This window comes from Ruditapes philippinarum, unplaced genomic scaffold (genome assembly GCF_026571515.1).
Source record: "Ruditapes philippinarum isolate M1 unplaced genomic scaffold, ASM2657151v2 ctg544_1_1_1_1, whole genome shotgun sequence".
In the NCBI taxonomy this organism is placed as follows: Eukaryota; Metazoa; Mollusca; class Bivalvia; order Venerida; family Veneridae; genus Ruditapes; species Ruditapes philippinarum.
In genome coordinates this window covers 55,783-64,520 of record NW_026855242.1, presented here as the reverse complement: position 1 = coordinate 64,520, position 8,738 = coordinate 55,783, and positions in this window count along the sequence as shown.

Sequence of the window (8,738 nt, the reverse complement as noted above, 5' to 3'; positions counted from 1 at the left end):
CTTGAACATGCCTTTTTGTTCAAAAATGTTGAAATTCTCAAAAGAACTATTTATACAATGATATTTTTACACTGTATATATAACGTAAACGCTATTATACATTTCCCGTTGAAACCACAATTACACATTAGCCACCCAGAAATTGGCAAACAATGGAACATTCAATTTCTTAAATATGTTCTGCTTAGTTGTTATATCTATGTGTATACTGTTATCTATAAAACCTATTATATTTATCGGTTGTTCTATTTTCTATATTTATCTTAAATGATCGTACATTATGAACCCAAATTAAATATCATTTTATGCAAAAATCAGTTTTTGTAAAATCATGGGGGAAAAAAGACTAACAATAATATTAGAGTTATAAGTGATTTCTTATGAACATTAATATGAACAGTTATATTTTGTTCTACAACAATTTATCATCTACTATATATAGATATGTAATATCGGGTCATATATCTCACGCTTCCCATCACCATCAATAAATATTTTTTTCGTGGTTAACTGTCATATTTGATGGGAAATACAATGAACATTGTTATTCATGGTATCCCAGACCATTTATAATGGACTAATTCATTAAAAATGCCTAAACATGAAATTACTTTTTAATTTCTATATGTTTGCAATAAAGTCAACTTCTATATTAACTTTTGAAATATTTACAGATCAACCAATGACGATATTTCAAACTTTGGCATTTCTGTTCTATTCTTTTATACATTTAAACAGAAAAATTTGAATGTGAGATATAAAGGAAGTTTGTCTACCTTAATATAATTCGCTGACGATGCAGCAATTTTTATTACCCCTCACTTTTTTCGTAATGCTAATTTCCCATAGGCCTCTGGGAGTTATTTTTACTGTTTGTGCAAGTGTACCACGTGACTTAGAATTTTGTACTGTTACATAGGTAACAGTATTTGTTAACAGTATAAAATCTAGTCACGTGGTCTATTTTCTAAATAAAATGAAAAAAATTTCTCGATTCATTCTTATTTTCGACGTTAAACCCCGATAGGACATCAATTTCTTCTCTGGAGTACCTATGACACTCATAAAATTTAGTTGTTTGCACCCTAGGGTGCTTTTCGCGTATAAAATATCTTTTTGTTGAATAGTCAAAAATTGAACATCCGTTTTCAACGGAAGTCATTGCAATGTAAATAATTATGTGTCAAACTGGAACATGCAGACGATTTAAGCATGAAACAAAGGATTATTTAACAATTTTAATCAGTGAAACGTTACAGATATAGAATCTAGGGCACAGACAAAGGATATCATCGTTCTTTCGTTAAAAACCATGCTAAGAATATTCTGGAAACAGAAGGATCAGATTCCACAGATCATAACCTTATAAATGGGTTAGTGTTTTGTTTTCTACATAAAACCTAGCTTATTGTATATTTATGATTTGTAGATATCATTACTTGCTTAAAGAATAAAGAAAAAGAAAACTTCTCAAGTAGGCCTAAAGTACACTTAAAACTTAAAAGGTAAGGACAGTTAAGTTATTGTTACAGTTAGATTTAGTTGACAATTTCAGATCATCACAGTATTTTTGTTCGGGGTAATAAAATAAATAACGCCTCGGGTAACAGTATTTTCCTCGGGATGATATTTTTACTGTTAGCCACAAACCCATGTGTTATTTATATAATATTAACTTAAAGCAAACATCAAAGAACCATTCTCAAAAATATTTATTCTAAGTGTAACGTGGAAAACGTACTGTTGATTGCTCGTTGTTATTGTTATTGAACTTATCAATTTATCAAAATAATTATACATTGCCTTTCAAAAAAAGAGAGCTACAAAATAGTTGGAACCAAATAAATTAAAAAATAATGTGTAACTTCAGAGCTATATTAAAATTATGTTTTTTTACCATTCTTCTTTAAATTGTTAAACATTGAACACCTTTTTGTAACTTTTTATTTATAAATGATTTTATATTTAATTTTGTTATATGCATGTCCATGCTATTCTATGTCAAATAAAGATTTTGTTGATGTTATATTTAAATATTATCTCTGTCATATTGTAAGTATGGCAACTGAATTACATGTTTGTATATCATTCTGTCCTCATCTTGATTGTTTTAAAAATTAATGATGCTTGTCATAAACATCCCAAATAAACAATTAACACAAAAAGCAGACGCACATATATTTAATTAAACTTAAAGGACGAACGCGTACAATACCTGAATTTGCTTATTCATATTGGTATTTCTTTTCATATATGAAAAGTAGCCTTTTCTCTTTAAATATATAGAATTTACAAAATGCTTTTTCGCATTGATATTTATTTTCACTACTGAAAGATAGTCTCTTCTCTTTAAACATAATTAATTGACAATGTGCCAGTCTTTCGTTTGAGTTTTGTGTTTATCAGAAAAATAACCCGACCTTTGGTGTTTTTCTATTTACAATAAATGGTAAAAAGGTATTAAAGAGGAATCATCGAAAAATAGTTTTGAAGTATAAGAATATAATATACTATATTGTTTTGCTTGTATCAATTATATATTTACACTGCACGTTAAACTTAGTACCTGAATTACACATTTTAGAGAATTAAAAACCAGTGTTATACGACTCATAATATAAAATCTATTTCTGAAACGTATTATGTAATTTATCAGCCGATTGTTATAAATAATTTATCTATTGCTTACAATAGTCCAGCATATGTTCTCTTTGTGGCCTGGAGTGGCTGGGATTAGTGTTGTCCTTCAGTTATGTTGAATGAATCTTTCGCCGAAATCAGATATGTTGAAGTAAGATGCAACCATTTGATTTATAGCCAACATCAAAGAAACATTCTTAAATTCATTTATACCAAGTGTAACTTGGAACTATTTCTTAAATCTGTCTGAGGAAGACATTATTGTAAATATAGAAAACTACTTGCTATGAATTTTGTCTATCATTCTCTCGTCATTTTTATTGTTTTAAAGTACATGAACTATTCTCATAATCATCCCAAATATATCATGAACACAGAACACACATATATTTTATTATTAGATGAATGCGTACAATTCCCGAATTTGCTTATCTATATTGATATTTCTTTTAACAACTCACAACTGAAAGATAGCATTTTCTCTAAAAGAATTTACAATATGCCAATTGATTGCTTTTAGTTTCATGTTCATGAAAGTAGATACTCATATTTTTGCAGCATACTATTTTCGACAGAAATAAGTAGAAATCCGGCTAAAGCAGATTTCAACATTATTCATGAAAATGGTGAAATTTTGAAACATTCATAGATATGTTTGCAAGGTGGTTACCTGTATTACATCCTCTCTGGTGTGGGTTCGATCCCCGGGAGATGCTTTGGTAGTTTAGCACGGAGGAAGGTAGTCTAGTACTGGTGTAACTCTCCAGGAACAAGGGTTAGGAAACTACCCGCCTATATGACTGAAAATTACAAGAATTGCAGACTCGGTTTGATTGAGTCTGTACATAAGGGATAATGAATAAGTGCAACATCCCTCACGCCCCCTAGCACCGGCATGAGCGGAACTCAATTCTCAACACTTAATAGTGCTGGCATCAATGATCCCGAAGGACCAGAAAAATATAACAACACTGAAATGAAGTACGGGGCAACTTTTTACAGCTGCCACACAGCACTTGACACCTCCTGTTGTGAAGTATAAAAATCTGGAAACAAAGTGATCCCTCGGAAGCATTAATCACAACAAAATTACAAGAATTGCAGACTCGGTTTGATTGAGTCTGTACATGAGGGATAATGAATAAGTGCAACATCCCTCACACACCCTATCACCGGCATGAGCGATACTCAATTCTCAACACTTAATTTGTCATTACACTTAATATAAAGTCATATGAAAAACAGAAAATGCATCGGACACGAGGCTGTCTGATAAATCAGATTGCCGAGTGTTTTGATATTCTTTCTCTTTTGTATCATAGGCAAAATAAACAAGTTCCCTATACGATTTATTCTGACACATTATTAATAGAAAGGTCCCCATACTATGACACAAGCGAATAATAAATCATCTTATTGTATCAGTGGTCAAACCAATCGTGTAATATTGTGTAATCTAAAATTAAAATAACTAGAAATAAGACATTAGAAAAACATGACCACATTTTTGTCGGTGAATTTGATATTTGTATTTGATAATTATAAGTATTTGATGCCCTTTATGAATATAGTTAATGAATACAAACAATGAAATCGAGCATGCTACTTATTGCAATGTTGCCGTGGCACTTTTGTTTGATATTCCTAACCTTACTGTAGAGCTGTCAATGACTGACGTATGTTGTAAAACGCTTTCCCATGAAAAACTATAAACTTTCCTAACAAGACAGAATAATCTACAATACACATATATTTATTTTGTTGATGCATTTCGTGATGGAACAGGTGTGGGTTTTTATATGCTTGCACAAAGTAAAACACTTTAAATAGATTTGAGTACTCTATTCTTTTGATTTACTGGTACACTAATGCTCAAAGACACGTTAAAATAGAAACGTTTACAAAAAATAGATTAATTATATATGCAGATTATTATATTAAAATACCCGGTATCATATATAAAAATTGTTCTTGCATATTTTAACAGTACTTTCAGCTACATTTGCGGGTCATTTCACACTATAAAAATAATTATTCTGGCATGAGTAAGCTTGATTGGTCTAAAAATTTGCACCCAAATTATTTGTTCAGACAAAAATGTACATCAAATGGTAGACATATCTTTGAAAATATTTCAGGTCCGGTCCTGTCATGTGAAAATAATCAATAGAGTCCTTTAAAACCATCAATTTACCACTCTCGTGTCAATGGTAATCTTGGCATAGATAAAGTATTTTCAAGAACATGGCTGAAGGCATTTTGCAATACTTTACTTAAAACTTGAGTTTGACACGCTAACACTGTCCTTATGACATCAATTATCTTTTAACTATTACGAGTTATTTCAAAGGTTCTGAAAATAACATTCCTAATAGGTGTTTTATGTTTATTGAAGAAATTTATGCTTTTTAAATCTAGCACAATATCGCAATCTACCCAAAAAGTTTATGTATGACCCTGAAGATATCATTATCAAAGTTAATTCCAAATGAGCAATTGTGACAAGTGACTTTAAAGTCAAGTATGGAATGACAAGTATAGGACTTGGTACATTTAAACAAAGTCTAGAATGGCCGTCGATATTTATGTTACTTTAGCTTTTGTACTACGGACTTTGGTCGCACGCCGATATATTTTGCTAGTGGACATTTGTGCCAAGTAACTATAAAATCTCCCAAGTAATGACAATTTTATGGACCGGCTACGAACAACAAATCACAATTTTGCCTATTTATTTTTTTGGTAGAGGCCAATTATGACCCGTGCACGATAATGGAAAGCGTAACAGATGAACGACCATGGACCTACGCACATACATTTGAATACAAAAAAATGTATTGATGATTATATCATAATATTCATTTTTGAACTTTAATAACAATATAGTTAAGCTTTTTATAAACAAAAAAATATTCAACACAGTTTTGGATGAATAAGACTACATTGTGTACTTAAAAGTCAAAAGGTTACTTTTTAAGATCTGTTTTTACGACGAAAATGAAATAAACCCGCCATGAACCCATTTATTTGTTACTTATAAGAATTCAAACTCCTACAGTAAACGTGCCAAGTCGTTGTTTGTCAGACTAATACTACGTTTCGAGATCATCAAATGCACCTGAACTAATTTGTGTTCATGCAAAATTCCAATAAATAAATACATTCAAATTCCCACATGAAAAGGATTTATAATGAAAACCGTTTCTCCGAAGTTTCTTTATATGAGTGTAGAAGACATAATGGGTACATTCTGACAAACTGGAAGAAAATCTGATGACAAATTCATTTTTTAAAACCATAATCGTATAGCAAAATTTACGTGAAAGATATAAAGTCACAGACGGGGAAATGATATAAGATACGGCACTCAAGAAATTGGCCATCAAATCAGGATTTCTGGATAGTATGTTATCGGAAAAAAGAGTAATGCCTGAACAAAAAAACCTGTTTCATTCTTGAAATGACTAAGCTATTTCTAAATCATCGAATTCATCTTGATCATTTTGTAAAATACATGGTAAATCAGGTACATTTATGGTTTAAAATATTATATTGCTTGTTTTAGTAGGGCTTTTATCATATAGAGTTGGTGTATGCGCCAGTCACCCCTAAGGAAAGATTCAAACATTAATTTTAAACAGGTATTTTGGAGGTATTCTTCAAAATATTAAAGAAATACTTGTAAATTACAAACAAGAGATATATAGATTTATACATCTTAAATGAAAAAACGGTACAAACAAAAGAAAAAGATACCTTCAATTATATAATATATTATATTATATATAGTTGAAAACAAGTAGCAATTCTAAATCCCTCGTCATTATTTAATCTATGAGCATTAGTTGTTAATGTAAACAAAAGCTTGGCAAAATGTGTTTTTAAACCAAAGTTCAAACAAACTTTACCCTTATAGCTTCTTGGTGTACTGTCATTCACAATAAATTATTCTACCTGTTGCATTTTCTTTCGAAGTTATAACTATACAAATATTGTTTGTTCCTATGGATTTCCTTGGAAGAAAACAAAATATTCTCATTTCCGGAGTATAATATGTATCTGAACATTCGTTTCATTTAGTTTCAAGTCACATTAGGAACATAATAATCATGTTACGACTTTTCAGCAAAATTGAGAATGTAAAAATGAAAGTTCATTTGAACTGATAAATATCCAATATATGGACATTGAGACACCCTTAAAACACATGAACAAGACAAAGCATAACTTGCTAGAGCCCTAGGAAACTGTTAAATCATCGTATTTAATTCTTCTTTTACCAGTATTTTAAAAATAGCTATTTTTTAATATTTTTAGTTTTAGGTATATTTGAGACAATGCTAAACTTTATATATGTACCTTACATGATTTATTTATCAGATTTCAAAATATTTATATGTTCTTTTTAGAATAAATGAAGAAAAGTGAATTTATAAGATTATAATAATTGTTAAATTTGTTTTACGGCACCATCAGTATCAAAGTTACCGCTAATATTTACGCTAATATCAGATATTGTAGACCGAAACCTTTGTTCGAATCATGCCCAGGAGTGGCCAACAGTCAAGTCCTGGAGTGGCAACATAAGTGAAAGAACTATATAAATCGAACGCAAACAATTGTGACCAAAATGACTTATAGCATCAAAACTTGTGTAATATTGGTAATATCATAATTAACTCACAACTTTATAATACGATGAAGTTTTTCTGTGTTAGTCAAGATCATAATTTCAAAACTTTTTAAGCATTGAAACTAAGCCATATTAATAACAATCGTATGCAGATACAATTAATAATAAAAAACAGTGTGGTAAACAAGAAATTATTTCATAATGTTCCGTCGTGTGCCAATGGCTGAGTGGTTAATTAACTATTGTGATTTTGTTGAGAGGTATCAAAACAATCTACAGACCGTATATATTTTTATTGTCTCATGCAATGAAAAACAAACACCAGGCAACATTGCACATAACTCATGAAATTCAGTCTAGACTACAGTTCTGAAGCACCATTAATTGATCCTACAAGTTTAGTGAGATAAAGTAGGAAAAACAAGATATTTCCAAACAATTTGTAAAAAAGCCACATCCTGGTTTAAGTGAAATACCCTTGAACTGATGACTTTGCCGCTTTTCATGGAATGGCACTAACGTGTCACATTGAAGGTTCCATGATAACCGCCATATGAACACATCTGCGGATGTTTCAAAATTCTAAATTTTACCAGTTCATGTAAAATGTTGAATTCTGCTTAAGCCGGTGCTAGGGGCGTGGACGGTAGTTTGCACTTGACAGTACTGTCAATGAACAGGCTCAATCAAACCGAGCCTGCAACATTTTCAAATTTGCCGCGTTGGGCTTTCTTTAGGGATTCTTATTTCACTCTACTTTAGGTACTTTATTTATATAAAACATTTTTGATCTTAGGCTGTGCATGCTGTCCCAGCTTCCGACCAAATAGAGAAAATAAGAATCCCTAAAGAAAAGCTTCAGCCTGTTCATGGACGGTACTGTCAAGTGCAAACTACAATCCACGCCCCCCTAGCACCGGCTTAAGCAGAATTCAACATTTAAACATATGGTGAAAATTTTGAATTTAGAAACATCCGAAGATGTGTTCATACGGCGGTTATCATGGAACCTTCAATGTGACACGTAGTGCCATTCCATGAAAAGCGGCGTATGGTCCCCAAATAAAAAGCGTGTGCCCTAAACGAGAAAACGATGGACAGAACTAAACAAAATGGAATTTTGAAAGGTGATCAGAGGTTAAGCAGCCTGCATATCACAGATAAGACGTCAAAAGACAAAGTTAAAAAGCAGGCAACATATCCTAAGGGTGATTCAACATTATTCAAGTAGGAATATTGGAACCACCCAACGAGAAAATGCCAAATACAAAAAAAACACTAAAAATACCATAAACACAACAATAATGTTGTGCTGAACGATCTTTAAGGACCGGAAATATAACATCTCTGATTGAATACACGGGGCGACTTTTTACAGCCTCCACACGGCACAAACAACGCTGATGTGACGATAAAATAGAGAAAATAAAAGAATCCCTAAAGAAAGCCCAACACGTCAAAATTG